Genomic DNA, 22,042 nt, shown 5'->3' with positions numbered 1-22,042 from the left:
AGCCCCTAGTCACTCTTGGAGGCAATACTGAAAGGATTTAAGTCTGAGAATTTATTCTGTGCATTCAGAGGATGAATGCTTTCATCTTTCTACTGAACATGCTGGAAACCTGGTTTGGGGCATGTTTAACATTTAGCTTGCTAGTAAAACAAAGTAATTTGGCCTCTGTTAACGCATTGTTTTAAGTGAAACCTCAAGGGAATTTTTTAAAGCAGTCCATAAAAGCATGTGTCACTTTAATTCCAGTTGTTCCCTTCCTCCCTCTGAAACACTCTTGTTTAAAAATGTATTTTTTATTGGTGGTCTGGTTTTTGAAAACAAAGATCAATAGAGAATAGTTAACTATGACTCCACCCTCCATGTATGGGCCTGAAGGCGCAATCCACTACATTGCAATCAATGCACGGTGTGGAGACAGAGCGGACACAGAACTTTTTATCCTTCTCTTATTACACTAGATGTCAGGGTCAACCAGTGCAATTGATGGGAAGTAGATTCAAGACAGACAAAAAGAATACGTAATTAATTTATGGAATTCCCTGCCATGAGATGTGGTGATGACCAACCACTTAGATGACTTTAAAAGAGAGTTAGACAAATTTGTGGAGCACAAGTCTATCAATATCCATTAGCCATTATGGGTAAACAAAGAAGCTGGCATCTCAAGAAAGACAATGATAAACTGGAATGGGTTCAGAGTAGGGCAGCAGTGAGGGTGGAAGAGTCTTGAAACCGTCATGTGAGGACTGTTTGAAGGAGCTTGGTATGTTTACCCTGGAGAAGAGAAGACCAAGGGGGTTATGATAGCAGTCTTCAAATGCTTGAAGGGATGTTGCATAGAAGGAGGAGTGGGCTTGTTCGTGGGCACTCCTGGGGACAGAGAAAGAATTTGCAATTATAAGGAAGCAAATTTAGGTGAGACAACTTCCTAACTGCAAAAGCTGTTCAACAGTGGGAATTCATGAAGCAGGAGTTAACTAGGCAGCAGGTAATTCCCCCCGCCCTCCACAAAGCCCCCAATGTAAACATCATTCCTGAGCCTTGTGGGGAAAATGGCAGCCACTATAGTTTCCCCCATAATGCTGCAGAACACTCCTCTGATCCGCACATTGTGAAAGAAGATGGCAGCTGCCACCAAAATGGCAGCTGGGGCTAGTCATCCCTGAGCAGCCAGAGGGCTGGTGCCAGTAGTGGGGGCCTCCAGGGTTCTGGGCTCCAAATAGCTAAGGGTGGTGCACGCTGATGTTGAGACTGACTGTGTGAAGAACTTTTGTTCTTAAGTGCCACTCATTTCTGTGGCAAATGGACTGCACCTCTATCCTTTACAGGCAAAGTAGCTAATGCAGTAGAAATGCTCTTGTTAAGGAAAGGACCGAAATATGAAGGGTAACCCTCCCTTTGGCTCACAGCCATATAAAACTGGTCTAATGGGCATGAAGAGTGGTTGCAAGGTCGTGCTTTTTCATACTTGCTTTCTACAGCTCTGAAGTGCTGGTTGCAACTTTTTGACATCAGAAATATTTGTAAGATTACGGAGTATAATAAATTAAGCACTGCATATACCCTATATCGAGCAAGGATATGAGCACCCAAGTTTACCTTTTGTTGCCTAAAGTATTGTACAGGTGAGTGGTAGTGCTCGGATGCAACGTCTTGCATCTCCCGCCCCCCGCTGCCCCATTAGTCATGGCGGAGATCCAGAAAAGCTCTTAGGAAGGTGTGTGAGTTCAAGCACGTGTGTTTATTTCCATTAACTTTTATGGGACTACACATGTGTTTGAGTGGTTTTGTGCTTAAGGGGAATTGCTATGGGCTTGTATCCTGAGCCTTTTGAAACAATCTACTTTACACATGCACACACACCTCTGCTTTTCTTGAACTTGTGCACCTCTCTTTCCCCATTTTCTGCTGTTTCCCCTCAACTGAGTAACTCCTTCCAGTTTTCCTTTGTCATTAAGAACCTTTAAAAGTTTCCTTTCTTTAGTCCTGTCTGATAATAGATAGCCTGCACCCATAAATATCTGTCAACTCTCTGTATACAAGCAAGGGGAAATGATTTCTCTGCATCACGCACTTTGCTCCCAATCCAGTAAATGACCCATATAGAAGATAATAACCTATCATTGTTAATGGTGTAATGTGGCACTGGGTCTTAGCCAACATCAATTAACATTACTCGATACTGTGTGTGTTTGGTGTATGGCTTCCTAGAAAGCTGACACCCAAACATTCCATGCTGCGGAAAAACCAAAAATGTTAGGCTCCGATTTGGTTTGATTTGCCTGATTTTGCAACCTGAAAGTGTCCCGAGAACAATACGAGTATTAGAATATGGTTTCAAGCATATTCTTTGGATATATGAGAGGTCTCTCTTTCTCTGTAGGCATATGTTTAACCTGATAGCAGAGGCTGATGGTCTTTGGTAGCCAGTACCAAAATCCCAATTTCAGTCGTGTGCAAATGAAAAACAAGTTACGAGGCAGGCAGCATAATGGTATGCTAAGCCCCATCTGGAGCTTTCCCAGACAACAGGCTTCTCTGCAAGGCTGTACTGCAAGTTTGAATTTGCCCCCAAAATCCGACACAAAAAGTGGATTTTTTAAACCTCGGATATAAATCGGGCTACACTCTAATACATGATGAAAAACCCAAATTGTGTGTGCAGTGCTCCCTGATAGCTCACAGGGACTTCAGGGTAAATTTGACCAAATGCAAATTTTATGAAATATGTGAATGCACACCTCCATTCTGGAGGAGATGTGAACTAAAAGCCAAGTGTCAAAAACAAGCATGCTCAACCCCAATTCCATCTCCAACTTCTGAACGAGGTAGGAAGAAAAACCACACTACCCAGATGTCAAGCAAGCTCCCCACCGCCTAACTTGTTTTTCACTTGACCGAAAATTCAGAGTGCTTATCCTTCCTGTTCATGGTCATGTGAACTAGCCTAGTGACTGTTCTACTGACTAGAACTTGCACCACATTGTCTCTCTCTCTGTGTGGGGGGTGTTAAATAAATGTGGGTGAGTTATGTAGCTGTTTGAAGAAAGAAAAAGGCAGCTGAATTTTCGAAGCTGGCTGGAAGAAGTAATTGGCTGGAAGAGCATGCTGTTTCTTTGGAGGTACTGAACTATCTGTCTAAAAACTAGCACTGTCTCTCCAAATTCCTGCCTGCTCCTCCTTTTTAAAATGTCTACCTTTGTAAATAAGTGGGTATAACTAAAATATGATTATCTCCACAATTATCTCCTTATATGAAAGTTGACCATTTAATTATACTACGTTTATGTATGATATGTCAAGGCACTCAAGGTGGTTTACAGCGCAAAATAATGGCACAACTAAGAGATGTGATACAAAAGGGAAAAGAGTGGGAAGAGGGAAAGAAGCAAATTCAGATCCTGACTCTTTTGAATGTCTTTCCTAGGGGAAAGGGCCCTTTCCTCTTTCCTAATATAGTTGCACAATGGCCGCATGGAGAAAATTCTTGGAGGAACCAATGAAAGGAGCTCACTAGACTCATTTACATGGTATGTTCAACACTCATACGACTGATGACCAGTGGAGACAGTTTTGTGAAGGAAAGAGTCAAATGGTTATTGGTCCTCCTAGCCAAGCCAATGAAGGGGGCCTCTTCTCGCCCCTGATGCAGTCAGTGGAATGGCCACTGAGGGAGACAGTTCTGGGAGGGAAGGAACTAAATTGTAGCTGGTTATAACTGATCAACGATCATAATAAAGTCAGTTTCAGTGTAGCTGGTCCCAGCCAGGCCAGTGGATGGGATCTCCCTCTCTCATCTTTCCCTCTGATGTAACCCAGTGGAATGACCACTGATGGAGACAGAAAGGAAGGGAGGAGCTCTGCCTCTGGAACTTCCTGCTGCTCTCAGAAAGCGGGTGGGGAGCATGAAAAACTGTGCTGGAAATTGATTATGTGGGTTCTGCAACAAAACTACAATTTTTGTGAACCCAGAAACAAGGAGGTTCCATCAAATGGAAGGACTGGACATGAGTAATGCATGAGTGTTGGAGATAGAGAGAGATGAGCGTGATCTGAAGTTCGTGCACTGGTCTGGCGCCGCAGGGAGGGGAGTGGTGAGCGAGATCTTTAAAAAAGAGAGCAGAGCCTTACATGGCAGACACCATGTGTGTGCCAGTGCCACGTGTGGGTTCTTGGGGGGGGCGGTGGCACCATCGCAGCAGGAAGCTGCATGCGGTAATGGAGAGCAGGTAAGGGCCTTCTTGGCTCTTTTTTTTAATTTAAAGATTGTGCTAGCCACTCCTCTCCTTGCTGTAGAATCCTTGTGGTATGCAAGGACAAGACAGTGGAGTTGAATCAGGAATATTAATGGTTTAATGAGAGAGATACTATTTACAAAGAGGCAAGTGCAGTCTGCCTTCAGTGTGCCTGCTGCTGGCTGGCTGTTAGTCCTGCCTCTACTCCAGGACTGGAACAAAAGTAACTAAAGCACCATTAAAAAGCTGGGCTGGCTCCATGCACGGATTAACCAAAAACACCACACCTGCGGTGCCAAACCTGTGCACAAAACTTGGTTTGTGCACATCCCTAGTTGGAGAGCTACCATTCTGCAGTGATGAACTAGGATCAGAAGGCCCTCAGACACCCAAGAAGCAAAACACTCTCTTTTAGCTTGACTTATCTCACAGAGTTGATGTGAGAATATTTTTTTAAAAGGAGCCCTCTCTCTGGCTCTTTGGAGGAAGAACATGTGATAAATTTACCAGCATTGGTGGAGAAATGGCCAGTGCATTTCAAGCGTTTGCAGCTGCTCCAACCGCAATTCTCTGCAAGAAACTTAATACCATTTCCCATTGTGTGATGTTGCAGAGAATCTCAACAAGTGGGTCTTAGGTGCTCTCTTCATTTCTGCTTCTGAATCCCAACACTTGACCACAAGGGTTGGGCGCCCCCCCTCCCCGCTTCAAAACCGATATTTCTCGAAACAAAGCTGCAATCCATTTCACCTCTTGACTCTACTGCCTGCATCATAATGCCCAGCCGCTCACCTCCTGCCCTTTGGTTCATTCTTACTTTCATACTGAATTACTAAAAATAAAAAAATGCTACAATATACCTTCTCAGACTGCTGTTCACGGACATCGTCTCAGCCACTTTAGCCTTTGCAGTAACATAGGGAAACTAAATCTCCAATTGCCTGGGTGCTTTAGTAACTGGTTATCTGTCATGCATTCAGGGTTATGGAGTGTTGCATTCCACTTACTTTCAGAAGTGCTTTCAAGAACAACGGCTCCTCTGGTTCTCTTATTTGTTACTGCACGGCTCTAGGTTAGTTCAGTGCTTCTCATTTCCCCATTGTAAATTCCTCTGTATCCTTCACGTATACAGTTTATAGGACTACCTCTGATCCCTAGAAATGAATCTGCTCCCCAAAATTCTCAGCTAAATTTACAGAAAATATTTGAATGTTCTCCAGATGCTGCTTGGATGCTCCAGTGTTTCTCTGAACCATTGATGCCTGTATTTGACATCCTATGATATTATTTGACATGCAATAGTATTTTATTTCTGACAGCGTTGATCAATGACATGCAATGGTGCTTTATAAAAATGAAAAGTGGAGGAATTTTTAAATAAATAAATAAATAAATAAATATTTAATATTTGACACTAATAGATTAGATTTCACATGTGATGCCTGCCAAAGCCATTAACAGCTAGTGTCAAGTGCAATACTGAGACAAAACATCATATTCAAAAATACAAAATCAAGTTTTGAATTCAGAATGTCACAATCAAAAATTGACCAGCAAAACTGAGAAACTGGCAAGTTTGTTCTAACTCCTGACAAATATGAAATGGCGATAAATACCCTATTATCTTTCTTTCTTAGGGGCAAACAGTAGTATTGGGATCTTCTCCTGCACAAGGTCTAGTTTGGTCCTCTGTGGGAGCCATTCAGATGTTGTTCTGACCTTTATCTTCACAGCCTCTGTCTGGATTCTGTGTCACTTGTGTGCAACACTATGGGGAGCTGATGTGTATGTTATGCACAGGATATGATAACTAGGTCTGTGGATCAGTGGTGGAGAGCACACACATTTGCATGCAGAAAGTCTTAGGTTGAGTCTATGATCTCTCGAGTTAAGAGATCTCTAGTAACTGGGCTAGGAAATATATCTGCCTGAGGTCTTGGAGAGCTGTTGCCCTAGAGCAGAATTAATATCCTTTGGCTAGATGGAGCAATGATCCAACACAGTAAAAGGCAGCTTCGTACTATCAGCTAGGTTGTAAAAGTTTTTCAAAAGTTATATCACCCGACTCTTTGATGATTTGCCTGGCTTTCAGTGACCACCCCTGTGGCACCAGGAGGAAACCAGAGTTCTTGGAAGTATGTTTTACTTTTGATAGGTGGAGAAACTCTAATTAATCTTCATTATGTTGCAAGGGGGGGTTAAAAGTGCCTATAGACAGTGTATTTCCTGTATAGGTCTGGTCCAGATGGGTTCTCTTAGCTCATTCTACAAGGCCCTGGGGTCTTATCATATGGAGGGTTGTTCAGCATTTGATGAGGAAATGATTATAATTTTTGTTCCACGGCTCTTACTTAACTCACTCGGCAGCTGTTAGTAGTCTAAATATTTAAGATGGCTGTTTGTGGGCTGTGATGAGGGTCCTTCCATGAATTTAGCAGAAGTTAGTTATAGGAGAGAGATGTACCTTAAAAACAAAAAACTTGTACCCCACTTACTAATGGGGTATGAGCATTGAGCTACTTAGAATTCTAAGGGTGTGCTGTTGCTTTGGAAGGGACTAAAGCTGTTTGAAAATCCAGTACTGACAATCTGAAGATTTGCCTGTTCTTTCCTTCCCACCTTGTAAAATTTGTGACTCTACAAATATACAATAGCAACATAAATCTCTGGACCTCTCTCCTCACAAGGCAGCTGGCTGCCACTGGAACTTTCTACCTCTTGAGGAGCTGAGGAGTGTTCCTCAACTGAATTATAACACCCAACCAAAACAGTATGTTATAAAACCCAACCAAAAGCTGCCCCTGGAACTTCCTAACACTTGGGAAAGGGAGGACCATCAAACACTTTTATAAAACTGAGCCAGCCAATCGGCTATCCTTACCTGCATCATGGTGGTCGGGTAAATTGACTTTTTGGTGCAGACTTTTAAAAGATCAAAGCCAGGGGTGTTGCTAGATACTTAATAGATCCCAGGCCCACAGTCACAACCACCCCCTTTTGATGACTAAATGCAGTCCTACTGTCCCAAGAATAATTGTGTGTGTGTGTGTGTGTGTGTGTTTAAAGTCTCTGATATTATAATAGAGCAGCTATGAAGGTGGAAGCAGCAGAGAGCTTGAAGAGGCTAGGAACTCTCTCCCATGCTCTGTGCAGGTGCCTTCACTGCTCCATTTCCATTCTGGAAGAGGTCATGGAGGAGGGAGGTGGCTGATGAGATCTAGGGCTCTGAGCAACTCACTGGGGCCCCCCGATGCCCCTGATCCATCCACGGATGTCACTGTGTTTATATGTCTATCTTACTAGGTCTAGGTACATTACTCTAAAAATATAACTATATCGGGTTCATTAGTATCTTGATTGCAATTTGCAAACATGCTCTTTCCCCCACTTCTTCTTCTTCTTCTTCTTCTTCTTCTTCTTGCGGTTGTTGGCATGAAGGGGAAAGGAGCACACTGGATTGTTTCCCCGGTTCCCACTACTGTTGTCTCAGAAAAGTTCCTATACATTAACAAATGCTTGTTTAAGGCACTGAATATAACTTAATACACGGTGGAGTGAAGAATGTCTTGTTGGTTGTGTGTGTGTGTGTGTACTGTGTGTGTGAGCGCGTGTGCTCTTCATGATCAGATTCCTGCTTGCTTTAATTTTATTTACCATTTTGCTGGAACTGAGGAGGAGAAAAAGTTAACTTCTTTGGCCTCCCTGCTCAGTTAATCTTTAATCTATCAAAAGAATTATGAAATCTTTCAAGATCAAATGCTAAGACTCTTCACAAAGGTTGTCACAATGAATTCGTTTGCAGGTCTTTCATCCTTCCTTCCCCCACTGTGCTGAAATAATGTGGGTGAGTTTTTCCATTTCTGTCACTCCTGCTCTCTCTGTCTGTCTCCTTTCACACACTCTCCCACCCTGCAGGTCTTTCTCAGTATATGTGAGGGTCTATGTGCAAAGGTTGCTGATACTTGTGCGCCCTGCTTTGCCTTCCCTACCACCACCCAGCTCCAAAGGAGGACCAGACAGCTTGAACACAGGTGCCAAAAATGTTGTTCCTCTGCAAAATCTGAATGCAATTTCATGAAAACTCTTTGACACTGGTGGGAGCCACATGACAGTGGCAAAGGCAAAGCACAGTCACGTTTCCTTCTTTTCTCTGTGCTCCCTTTGTTTTCTGATCAAACTGGTACATAGAAATCCAAAAAACAAAACTGTGAATCAACATTAGAGCTGGCCCAAAAAATTCTTCTTGGAACTCTTTTTCGTTCAGATTGATAGGACTCTGAGGGTGAAAGGTTTTGCGAAACTGCCTCAAACTCTCCTGTTTCATCATCCTGGTGGCAGCAACTGTAGTCCTGGTGGCTGCCTGGTACCATGTTCCCCCCCCCAGCAAGGTGAGGGTAGAAAGAGTTGCCCTCATTTTGACAGGTTCCAGCATTATCATGCTCCACAATGGTGATGAGGATGGGGCCATTGCTCATTGGTAGAGCACCTGGAAGCAGATGGTGCCTACTTTGCATACAGAAGGCCCCATGTTTGTTCCTTGGCATCTCCAGGAAGTGGTGGGGTGGGGGAGAAACTCCTGTGAAATCCCAAAGGGCTGCTATCAGTCAATGCAGACCATGAAGCTATTGTCACGATCACTGGAAAGCGGGCTAAGGGAGCTTAGCCCACTTTCCAAGGATCAGTGCTCTCAAGGCGGCTAGCCCGCCTAACTACTCCCCTGAGATGAGGTTGATGGAGCAAGCACTCCGTTAACCTCATCTTTTTGCTCGTGTGCTGCCGCAGCGCACGGCAACACACGGGTAGACCCCCGACCTGGTGGCTGCAAGCAGCCTCCCCGGTTCAGGGGTCTCTCTAGAATGCCCCGCACGCTTGCGCGGGGCACCCTGGAACTTCTGGGCACTGCACGGCCCCCGATCCCCGCCGCCCCTGCTGGCCCCATGATGGATCTGGCAGTCGTGTGGGCAGCCAATCTGGCCACCCAGCTACAAGTGGCTGCTCATCTGCGGGGAGAGTGGGCTAAGCCCTCTCTCCCTGTAGTTAGCCCCAAAGCTCTTCTCACTGATCGTGAGAAGAGCTTCAATATTGAACTAGATAGACCAATGGTCTGACTCGGTATAAGGCAGCTTCCCATGTTCCTATCATGAAGCCAAAATGAGGGCAATACATTCTGTCTTTACTTTGCAACTTGCAAATCGAAAACAATGGTGCTTGCCAGAACTTCAGGAGTGCAATTTTGCTGTTACATTTGTGGCGGATTTTATACCTTTCGTCACTGCTGCTGCCCAACTTTGCAGCATTCAGAAAAGGTAGCAAACTGTTGAGAAAATGCATTGACTTTTCAAAGTACTTTAGAATTGGGAAATATCAATAATAACCTCAACCCGAGCACACAGGAATCCTGGTATCCTTTGGCAGTGAACATAAGAACAGCCCTGCTGAATCAGACCCAAGGCCCATCTAGTCCAGCATCCTGCTTCACACAGTGGCCCACCAGATGCTGCTGGAAGCCCACAGGCAGGAGTTGAGGCCATACCCTCTCTCCTGCTGTTACTCCTCTGCAACTGCTACTCAGAGGCATCCTACCTTTGAGGCTGGAGGTGGCCTATAGCCTTCAGACTAGTAGCCGTTGGCCTCTCCTCCATGAAGTTATCCAAACCCCTCTTAAAGCCATTCAGATTGTTGGCTGTCACCACATCTTGTGGCAGAGAATTCCACAAGTTGATTAAGTGAAAAAGTACTTCCTTTTGTTGGTCCTAAATTTCTTGGCAATCAATTCCATGGGATGACCCCTGGTTCTAGTGTTATGCGAGAGAGTGTAATTGAAATGCTATTATATCACATCAAGTGAAGAGGTGACCATCTTTTTTTTTAAAATCCTCATGAACACTGATGCTCTAACGGTAACCTATTGTTTCCCAACCTGTGGACCTCCAGATGTTCTGAACTGCAACCCCATCATCCCCAGCTACAATTTATCATGGTGGAGCATGATGGGAGTTGTAGTTCAGCAACAGCTGGAGAACTACAGGTTTGGAACCCCTGTTTTAGAGCTTGATGAAGATGGTGTCCATGACTTCTGGTGGCCAGAAAATGCCTCTTTAATGAGCATAGACAGCTGGTGGCTACTATGACACATTCTACATGCCTAAGTGAGGTTAAAGAGAAACACGTTAGTTTGAGGTTTGAATGTAGCCCGCAAATGAGGCAGATGTTTTGCAAGTGGCTGGGAAAAGAAGTCTGAGTGCTTCTGGGGGAATGGTTGCTGCATAATATGCTAGCACTGCCTGGGTGCTGGCCTGCTCCCCTGCATTAAGCGTGTACATTTGTTTTAAAAAAACGACGACGATATATCACACTCTTCACAAGGAAACTGACCCTGTAGCAGCTGCTGCTGGAACATTGTACCACTTAGGGAAGTGGTGAGCATTGCTGAGTGCATACTAAACAATAATAGTAAACCAGTATTGTTTGTAAATAGTAAACAATAAACAATTATTGTTTAGTGCATGCTAAACAATAATAGTTCATCTTGCTTCACTTACCAGCGTTTTGGTTTAATGTTCTGGAAATGATTGACACTTGTATGTATCTTTAAAAAAACCCCACCAAGTCTAGGAATACGGGAAGCTGCCTTATATTGAATCACTCAGACCATTGCTCCATCTAGCTCAATACTGTCTACACTGACTGGCAGCAGATCTCCAAGGTTTCGGGCAGTAGTCTCTCTCAGCCCTATCTGGAGATGCCATGGAATGAACCTGGCGATTTTCTGCATGCAAGGCGGATTATCTTCCACACAGCTACAGCCCCATTCTCAAGTATCCAATGACTTAAAGCAGGGGTTCTCAAACTTGGGTCCCCAGATGTTGTTTGACTAAATCTCCCATCATCCTCAGTCCCAACAGCCTTTTGCCATTGTAGCTGGGGATGATGGGAGATGTAGTCCAACATCTGGGGACCTGAGTCTGAGAACACTTGGCCAAAAGCTTTCTGCCCTCCCCCACTGTCCTACCTGATTAGCAACTGGAGGGACATTTTGCCAATTGTGGGGGGTGATGGAAAACTGGGGTGGGGAGAAGAACCCTGGAGAGACCAGTCTTCTCCCCCCAGAATCTCTAGAAAATCATGCTATGCCATTCTGATGGAGGGTTCTGAGACAAAAGGTGGCAGCTGCCAAGCCAGCCAGCAGAGAATGTCCTGTAGCTCAGTGATGCAGTATTCGTTTTGCATGTAATTCCCAGGTTCAGGCCCTTTCCCCATCTCCAGGCAGGGCTTGGAAAGACTCTTGAAACCTCAGAGAGCTGCTGCTACTCAGAGTGGGCAATGCTGAGTTTGATGGACCAATGATCTGATTCAGTATAAGGCAGCTTCGTATGAAACTAACAATAGCAGGATCTAGAGGTGGCTTCTGTTTTGCTCCCCATATCTCATCTGAAAGTTCCCAGGCGAGAACAATCCTCTCGGCTCTAAAGAGGATCAACATGGGGAAACTGTGAACTCTGCAGGTGCTGCAGAAACTCTCCCAAGACAGGTTCAGCACACCACAATCCATTCGTGATTCACTGCTAAGTTCACCGGGTTAAAAATGGCCTGGTGCACTTATCATGCTGTAGTAGTTGGTGGTGAGGAATCTAGAGTGCTGAGAACTAGGGGCTTGAGGTCATAATCAACAGGGAATCTGAGCAAAGACTTTAGGCAAGGGGAGACAGTCATAATGAGAAGGGGTGGCTATTACTTTAGCAGGACTATCTGGAATAACCTGGAAAAGAATATTCTCCTGCATCTTTTAGAATATTTCAGATAATTATACTATCAATTCTATTAAATGCAGCTGCTGGAAGTCTTTCTAGGGTCTCATGTTGGTACAAGGAGACAGACAAAGCTAGAGAACACAAAGCATTGTAATCTCTGCAGTTTGACCTTTTCTGACCTAGAGCATCTCCAAGAGAACGAAAAAAGAAAGCACAAGCAGAAATCCCGCTTTGAAAAACGTATTCTTTCATCATCCTGGATGGAAGGGTTCACTTTCAGCATTTGCTTTCTTGAGGAACACATTTTGGAAGATGCTTCTTTCTCACATGGGAGATAAAAGGCACACCACTGCATCAATGCTGCAAATGAAAACACTAAACTGGATATGGAGGATGGGCTGTGATATCTGTAGAAAAGATTGCAAAATGGAATAATCATTTTAGGGTGTTTGCGTGGAGCCACAACTGTGAACAGCACGTTAGAAGAATACAAGAAGAGAAATGAAGATGTTTCTTCATCTCTGGTCTTTCGGCTGCCACTTGAGGTCTTCTCTTTTTCCTGGTATGACTGATCCTGGCCTCTTTTGACTGCTGTCTTCCAATGCCCTGAAGCTGCAAGTAGCTGGTTTCTCCATGACCATCGCTACTTCTCCCTGACTTGGCCATTTTAGCTCTTCTAACAGAACATTTGCCTGGCTGGACCAAGCAGAAAAGCATTAATGCATCTTCTGCTTCCAAATCTCTGTGTGCAAGCTAATCATATGGAAGTTTAGTTATGCAAACACCTGAGCCTAATTAGGTTCATATGTTAAATTTGATTCAAGGTATATCTTTCAAATTAGATTGCCATTTAACAGGTGATTTACTTAACCAATCAATACCTTTAAAAAGTTCCAAGAATTACCATCTTCTTATTTCCAATCATTTGCAACTTCTCATTGAAGTCACTGGCTGCCTCCCTACCATGTTAGAATTAGGAGCTCTGTTCTCAGCAATCAAATGTATTGCACTTAACCTTTTCTAAAATTTATCTGCACTCGGAATAGCTCAGCATTACGGCACACTCAATTTTTAATGGAGTTATAACAGACAGCGCTAATCTATTCATAGCATATATGGCCCCAGTGCACTCACATCCTTCTTCCCTTATCCTCTCTCTGCCATACATAATGTATAATTAGGTGGCGCTCCACGTCCAATTTATCAGAAAATATAGCAGCACTTAGGAAGTTGTGTAAGTTTCTTTTTCACAAAATCAAGTCTTGTAGGCAGCCAATGAATCATGCCGTCCAAGCCTCCACCCCAAGACTTGCATTCTTAACGGAATGTCACCCAAAAGCAACGTTTAAAGTGAATTGTGGTGGTTCCTCCTTATGCAGAATGTTGGAGGAATTTTGAGGGAGGCCATTTATATGATGTTAGGAACAGTTCTCAGGACAGTTGTACATATTCCTAAACTGCCACTGGATTTTGCCTAGTCAGTTTGGAGAGTCCTCCTCTTGCAAAACAGCAGAAGAATGCTAACAAACTTTTTGGTGGCTGTCCCTCAAAAAGACACTTTGATAGGGCCAATAAAATATCTTAAGAAAGCTTTGCATGTCCCCATATAAGACAAGGTACCTTACATCTTAAGCACTCGACAGATGTTTCTTCAACTGATACATTGGTAACATATGAAGCTGCTGTCTACTGAATCATTGGTCCATCTAGCTCAATATCGGTCAAACCAGGGTTTTCCAAACTGTGGTATTGTAGATGCTGCTGAATGACATCATCCTCATCTGCAATTATTATTTTTTTTTTTTGGTGGCTGGGGATGATGGGACCTGTAGTTCAGCAACATCTGGAATAGCACAGGCTGGGAAAACCTGTGTTTACACTGACTGGCAGCAATTCTACAGGGTTTCAGAGAGGGGTATTCCTCAGCCCAATCCTGGCTATGGATTGCACCTGAGAGCTACGGTACTTTCCTGAATCAACATATTCTGAAGATATTAATCTCTAGACCACATTGCAGGTTTGTGTGACTGGAGTAGGAACGGTTTCTATAAGGCACTACAGAGCAGCTCCCTACCAGCTAAGATAGCACTATGAGCTTTTTAAAGGGTTGTAAAACCAGTGAGCGTCCACACCAGCTGTTTAGTTCAAGCTTCATAAAGTGTTTTCATTCTAGACCACCTCCTAAGTCAGGGGTCCCCAGCTGGAGGTACTCCAGATGCTGCTGAACTATAACTCCCATCACCCCCAGCTACAGTTTATTGTGTCTAGGGATGATGGGAGTTGTAGTTCAGCAACATTTGGAGTACCACCAGATGGGAACCTCTGCCTTAGGAGGTGGTCTAGAATGAAAAAATCAAAATCGAATGAATGAATGAATAAAACACTCTACAAAGCTTGAACTAAACAGCAAGTGTGAATGAGAACTGAACTACAACTCCCATCATCCCCAGTCACAAATTGTAGTTGGGGATGATGGGAGTTGTGGTTAAGCAACATCTGAAGTACCTCCATCTGGGGACCCCCTGTCCTAAGGCAATTTAGAGTAAAAACACTTTGTGACAGAAACTTTTATTGTGTGAATGCATAGAGGGACTGGAGGTGGGGAAAACCACACATCCACATCAGGTTGCCAACTTTTTCTGGCCCCACTTCTATGCATAGAACATCAGACTGGTGTGCATAGAATGAGCAGGGAAAATGGGTCCTGTACTGTTTTTCACCCTGCCAAGAAAAGCTTCAATTTCAGCATGTCATGTTGTTATTAAAGGCACATAAGTTGGGCAAATACAGGAAGTTGGCAACTTCTGTAAAGTATATCCAGAGCAGTTCAGAGAAATATCAATAAAAATAGTATGCAATAAAATTTGTTTTTTAAATTTAAAACCCACCCCCTCACAAATAAGGATTCCATCACAACAGTTAAAACGGAACAGCTCTGAATTTTCAGAAGATCTTAACTTCCTATACTGAAGGCAAAGATTGCCAGATCTTTGCTTCATTGCAAAGATTGTCAGATGTCAATAGCTCAAATTTGTATTGTGAATGCTGTGTAAAAAGGAAACTAACACAGTGCTAGCACAACATGCCCCATTTGCAGACAGCAAATAGGGTTTGATTGGCATGGAGAATCCAAATCTGGAGTTTGTTGCAGCAGAAAAAACTAGCCACAGAAAATCCCCATCATCGGCTCCAGGGTAACCAGTATTCCAAGAGAAAAATTTCGATAGCAAAAGGATTGTTGAAGCCATGGTTGGAGCAATTACTTCATGGACAAAAACACACAAAACCCAATCTGCAGCAACCCAGAGAAACAAAAATGATTTCAGCCCCTCAGTTTTGGAGTACAGCTGCTAGGCGAATAATACAGAAGCAGGTCTCTGGACTTAGCATCTTAAGCATAAAGCCCCTTTCACATGAGCATCTGGGTTTTTGGAGCAGCAGGGTAAGAGCTTCTATCCAACCTGATAGACGAGCAGAGCCCCCATTTGGCTCTGCAAGTCCAGTGCATACACGAGTAATGCAGTCAGAGTCTCCACTAGAATCTGGGAGCTGGGTCCTCCAAGGATTGAAAGAGCTATCCCAAGATGCATTGCACTGCCTGGAGGTCAGCCACCCTCTGATTGGCCATGAGGGGGCAGAAGGTGGGCCCAGCCCTATTCGACCCATTTTGAGGAAAGGATCATAGAATGTGCTGTGCAGAGCAGCACACACACAGCAACCACCACCACTGTAGCCACTGCTCTCTATTACAAACATGGTGACCAGCTGCCAAGAGTTGCTGCAAAAGGGAAATGTCCACACAGTCAAAAGCCTCAAGGGAAGGGGAGCTCTCGTTTCCTCCTACCTTGCTAAAGAACCAAATAGAGAAGCTTGGCTACCCACAATTGAGCACACTAAGTTGAAGAGATTTCTGTGGGTTCTCATGAGCCTCCCAACCTGGGCTGCATGTCTTCAGTTTTCATTTTGGTAATCATGTGAATAGCCCTTTGAATCGCAATTTTAGAGGGGCTCAACAGGCCTTCCCTCTTGTTGCAGTTTACAGGAGTCTTCAGGAGAAGGCATCTATTACATCCCCCCCCCACTTCCTCCTAAGAGCTCAGCGTGGTGTTCAAGGTACTCCCCCCTTGCTTTCACAACAACCCTGTGAAGTAGGTTAAGCCAAAAGGCTACACTCTAAAGTCCTACCCCACTGCAGTGAGTTTCTGCTAGAAGCAGGGACTTTTGGGTGGTGGCACTGATCTTGTGAAGTGTTCCCTTCCAAGGGAAGCCTGTATGGTCTCCTCATCAGACACGTTGAGATTCCTGATCAAGGTCTGACCTTCTGAAGGGGATTTTTGGATCGGACTGTGTTTTTCTGCTGCTGGTTTTTGGTTGAACTGGACTGAATTTCTTTTCTGCAGCTGAGCTGTGCATCCGAGTTTAACTGTTTTGACTGTGATGGAATTTCTTGTAAGCTGATTCAGGTTACTTGATAAAGGCAGGATATAAGTTCTTAAATACATTCTTGCACCCCACACAATTTAACGACTTCATTTGCATCTCTCAGCCACAGTTGTGCCCCTTATTGGTACTTTAATCCTGAACGTAACCAGTGGGGCAGAGGTGTTCTGCTACAGTGAAGCAGATTCGAGCGGGGATCTTGGAATCAAACTCCGCTTAAACCACCCAAGTTTCACCTGATTTCATGTCGAAAGAATGTGAGGCTTCTCGGCAGGAAAAATGGAAACCAGCCCCTCTGGGCTCGGAAAGGGCCTTGATCTTTTGAGGGAAGCTGTTCTGAATTTTGAGGTTGTAATGAACCTTCCCTCTTATATATGTGCGCGCGCACACACACACACACACACACACACACACACACATGCCCTTCACTCTCAAAAACCAGGACTCAAGCTTCACCTTATTTGTGATTTGCTGCAAATATAGAGAGCTTTGCTGGATGGAGAGAACAATATGATTGAGATAATGTGGGTTGAATTGTCACATAGGAACAGCCTACTGAAACAGGGACTGGATAGGTCCCTTCAGGGCAACAAAGGAAGGGTTCTATCCGACCAAGTATTCAAATTAGTGCCAAGCCAAAAATTCTCATTGAAGAATGTTCAGCTTTGTATTTGGGCTGGCGGGCAAAACTCAGTGAAGGGAAAATAGGGCCACTTTTTGCGGAGTGCCCAGGCAGGTTTGCCATCAATCTCCAGGGAACTAATGAGAGCATCACTGGAGATTTTAATGGCTTGATTGAAAAATATTGGAGTAATTATGGGGAGGGAGGGATCTCCAGAATAACTTCAGTCCAAGCTGGCAACCCAAGCCCAGATAAATTTATTGGGGAAGTAGGGGAAACTTCTGGATGAAATTTCAGGAGTAGCTCACCACTGACTGGTGGCAGGTAGCTGTTCTCCTTTAACTTTTCCTCCTGCCTTTTTTTTTTTTTTTTTTTTTGGTAGCAGCAGCAGTAATGGTGTGGAGCTCTTCACAATGCCTGCCTCCTCCCACTGGCTGCCATGAATGTTCTTGCAGAATGCCTTGTGTTGTGAATGACAGACACAACATCATGATATAATGCCAGTCCAAGAGAACCAAGAGACTTGCCAAGTCAGCAGGGAAACTTTGTTTGTTTGTTTGTTTGTTTGATATTTATATATCACTTTTCAGCTGGAAGTTCTCAAAATGGTTTACTTAGAAAAAGAAATAAGAAGTTTCCCTGTCCCCAAAGGGCTCACAGTGTACAAAAATAACCCCTCCACCTACGCTTTAAAGAAGCATGGCATTCCCAGCTTAGACCCTCTGCTCATATTGTTTTTGTTAATATTGTTGCACATTTTGGAATAGACAAGCAGAAGTGAGGCTTGCTCTCCCGGTAGCGTAGCTGTAGGAAGCCACCCGCCCTCCAAGTGCTGGCTGTTGATTGCGGCCCTGGGAGTCACACACTGTGGCATGTCTTTAACATCCGGGGAAAGGTGAGGGGAAGAAGTGTAGGTGAGAGGAGGAAGGTGGTTATGCAAATTTCAGCCTCACTCCCCTGCCACTGGCAGCTTCACATTTGGCCTCAAGCAAACAGAAAGTGTTGCCTGGGCACATGGGGAATGCTGCAGCAAAACCTCTCCGTCCCATCAGTGGTTTATGCACGCACTCTCAGTTCCTCATTAAAGAACTGGACTATTAGCTCTGAGGAGAACAGCAGGAGACAGATACCAGAACGCCGGGCAAAACATGTTGCTTGCTTAATCTATGTTTTCATTCCGTCCCCTCTCTCTTTATCGTGCTTCCCCCAACCATTCCCTGCGTGCATGTCCCTTCCTTGCTGCTGCCTGGCCTCTGTACCTCTGCGCCCACCCAGACATTTCGGCATTCTTCTCCGCTGGTGCCCAGCAGCAGCAGCAGCAGCAGCAGCAGCACCCACCTCCTCCCGCTGCATTCCAAGCCCAGAAGCCAGCCGCTGTGCCCCCTCCTCCCTCTTCGCATTTCTGAGTGTTCCTTAGATCACACAGCCGCTGCCGCCGCTGCTCTCACCCACTGTGTGCCTCTCAGTACATATCCTTTAAGGCCTAATAATCCTTTCAAGTAATGGCACTTTCTCCTATGATGTCGCTTGGCTTCTAGAGGGGAGAGGAAAGTGTCTGAGGTCTCTTGGGGAAGATGACAAACCACGAGCCATCTCCAGCGGTTTATTGTCATCTACAAGCGCTCAAGAGCTGATCAGTCTATTGTTCTATTAGAGCCCATCCTCCCCCCCCCACCCCGCAAAAAAACCAGGCCGTAAGTGCGCATGCATCTCGCAGACAGGGAAGCAGTCCAAGTATGTTTTCACAGATACTTACATGGCAAGCCAGGCTTCTTTATTTAGTTGATTTGGAAATATCTGCCCCAGATTTCTCTGGCTCAAGGGGGCTGACGGACATCGTAAGAACACAACAGCACTGTTTTATAGCTGCTTCCCTCATAAACACAAAGTAATCTTATGTAGATTTAACTAAGGGTTTATTCAGAAACAACTCCATTGTCTCATTCTCCTTCCCTTCCCTTTTCCTTTCTGACTCCACCCCCCTACACTCTCTACAGGATTCCCTTTGGGATATCCTCAACTACAGAACATAAGAGATTACTAGACAGAATGCAAGTAGCACTGTACAAAATAAAGGAACAAGCATTTGTGCTCTAAGAACCCCAGCTGTGAACAAACACAAGAACTCATGCTATGGACAGCCTAACTAAGAAAAGTGCTTGCAGATTTCCCCCCACCCCAGAACCTGCAAGCTCAGTCTTCTGTTACATATCACTAATTAAGCGATTCCTTAACGTTGGGCCCACAACCAAAAAGGCCCTGCTCCCTGTCCCCAAAGAGCTAATTTAGGGTGTGCACAAGGGCTTATGTATGCATACTGGGGATTTTTCACAGGGCTGAGACAAAATGCAAGCCTGAGCTTTGCAGCCTCCAAAGCAGGACTCCAAAGCAGCCTCCAAAGTCAGCCCGGCTTTTTGTTAATGCTTTGTGGGTACCTTCAAAGTTGGGTGTCACTAAGGGGCTTCTACCCCCAGGAACATATTCCTGCAAGTGGAAAGGGCTTTTGGATGGAGGAGAAAGAAGTGAAAAATTGTCCCCCACCCCTAGGCCCACTAAACTGCACAACATCCCATCTCCACAGAGATGCTGGAGATTCGCTGTGGTCTCGCAGTCCTCCTTATTACCGATCTACAGCTGCACATTATGACAGCCACTATTTTTACCAATTTTCATCACCACTCTCTCAGAGAAACTTAGCAAGACAATTAACTGAGATAAAGTCTTGAAAACCTCTATAGCCCTTAACTGCGAGAGTTCTGCCTTCAGCATGATGAAATGAACTCTTCCTTAACTATTGGCTCAGCTGTGGCTGATGGAGTGTTTATGAACATTCCAACTCCTCAGAAATGTAATGTTCAGTGTACAAGGCAAACTCATGGCGGGGAGAGCTGGTTTTGTAGTAGCAAGCATGAGTTGTCCCCTTTGCCTTGGTTTGTATTTGGATGGGTGACTACATGTGAGGGCTATAAGATATTCCCCTTAGGGGATGGGGGCCATAGCTCAGTGGAAGAGCATCTGCATGCTTGTATGCAGAAGGTCCCAGATTCACTCCCTCGCATCTCCAAGTAGGGCTAGGAGAGATTCCTGTCTGAAACCTTGGAGAGCTGATTCCAGTCAGTGTAGACAATACTGAGTTAGATGGACCAAGAAAAGTCTGACTCGAGATAAGGCAGCTTCCAATGAATGGCAAGTTTGAGCAGTGTGTGTGTGTGTATAAGAGTATATACATGCATGTGAAGTGTGTGTGTGTGTGTGAGAGAGAGAGAGAGAGAGAGCGCAAGCTAACAGAGGATATGCAAACAGAGACAGAAACAAGCACCCATAAACTTATGATTGATTGATTAAGTGCCGTCAAGTCAGTGTCGACTCTTAGCGACCACATAGATATGCAGGCCTCATTTTATTATATCAGGCATACAGGATCGGGAGAGGGTAGCAGATTCTGAGAGTGAATGACTATAGAGAAATGAGTATTAGTTGAAATACAGCATCAAAGCCACCCTTCTTAAATCTGGGGTTGGGGGGATTGTTGGTGCTATGAGAACAAAAAACCTACTGTAGTTCCATTAAAACAATTAGATGTACATGCTGATTTTCTGACTTCCTGGCAACTTGGTAATGCTATAAAACTCACGCTTGGAAAAGGAAAGGCTTAAAAACCAATGGATTGACTTGAGAGAAGACCTATCGCCGTCTCGCCTTGATATATTGTTGCTTTGCTAAGTTCAAACAAGTGTGACTCACTAGACAACCATTCTATCAGTTTGGAACAAAAACCGGCATGGGATTATTATGCTTTTAATCCAAAGAGCTGGTGTGTTTGGAGTTCCTCAGCCCCTTTGTGGTGTCATATTAGCCAGACCAGCTTCTCGTGAAAAGAATGCATTGTTGCACAGAGCTGAGTCCGGATCTCTGCTCCATTGGGTTGAGAAAATGGCAGTTGATTTAAAAAGAACCAGTTTGTCTGGAGAAAGGATTAGCAGATAGGAGCTGCAAGTAATTTTTTTAAAAAAATGTAACATAAAGTTTATTTCATAACTGAAAGGGATGGAGTCGCATGTTCGCGGAAGCAGAGATGTTATGCTGTTTTTCCCAAAGACAAATGACTCGAGACACACATGAGAGGTTCACGTCTGCTCCTGTTGCTTCAATAGTGTAGGAGGAGTGGAGAGCTTCCTTGTCTGTTAGCTGATGCAGAAGGGACTGGGGGTCAGCAGCTGTGCACTGACTGGGCAGTTTGATTTCAATGACATGGATAATTACCAAAACAAAAACAAAAAACCACCCACCCAAAAACACCCTTATGTTTTCACAATCAAAGTCTTTTCTCTCTGAACTAGGAGAAGGGAGCATGGGCATGTTTTGCTTCTGTTTTACTCTGAAAGTAATGCCTGTAAAATGGGACTGTACAACTTTGGCCCTCCAGCTGTTTTTGGACTACAGCCCCCATCATCCCCAGCTACAAAAGTCATCAGGGTTGATGGGAGTTGGAGTCCAACAGCTTTTGGGCCAGAGTTGTACAGCACGGCAAAATATGCAGCTGCTCTCTCAACCTAACATTGTTGGGGGTGCCTGGGCATGATCTCCTGGAACTCAGACTTTGAGATTGCCTACACACACACACACACACACACACACACACACACACACACACACACACACACACCCTGCTTCCAAAATGTTGAGATTTTTCAAAGGGAGACAAACAAGCTTAATGAAGATGACTGGCATTTCTCAGTGGAGTTCTGTACATTCCTGCTTGGTTTACCCTTTGCATCATGCAGCTTCCACTTTGGAATCTCCATATTTACACACAATCACGCTAATAGTGGTAACCCACATTAAACCTAGATGTGAACAAGTGTGTGAACCAGGCCAGTGTCAGAAACAAAATATTACAGTGAGACATTTTGGATAGGTTATTTTTAATGCGTTTTTATTTTTGAAACGTTTATGAAATGTTCAGAAATTGTAACTGGGAAAGCATGTGATGA

The 22,042-nt window shown here is 44.4% G+C and overlaps 1 long non-coding RNA gene across 5 annotated transcripts in view; it reads right to left on the bottom strand.

Moving 5' to 3' along the window:
• LOC128333715 (uncharacterized) overlaps positions 1–22,042 on the bottom strand; it is a 112,005-nt gene that overhangs the window by 8,729 nt on the left and 81,234 nt on the right. For all 5 annotated transcript variants that reach the window (XR_008311036.1, XR_008311040.1, XR_008311038.1 and 2 more), the window contains one exon: positions 774–870. This is a non-coding gene — a long non-coding RNA (uncharacterized LOC128333715). The remainder of the gene's footprint in view (positions 1–773; positions 871–22,042) is intronic.

This window comes from Hemicordylus capensis, chromosome 8 (assembly GCF_027244095.1).
Source record: "Hemicordylus capensis ecotype Gifberg chromosome 8, rHemCap1.1.pri, whole genome shotgun sequence".
Lineage (NCBI taxonomy): Eukaryota > Metazoa > Chordata > Lepidosauria > Squamata > Cordylidae > Hemicordylus > Hemicordylus capensis.
The sequence above is the reverse complement of the archived record's forward strand: the minus strand, read 5'-3'. Positions and strand labels throughout refer to the sequence as shown.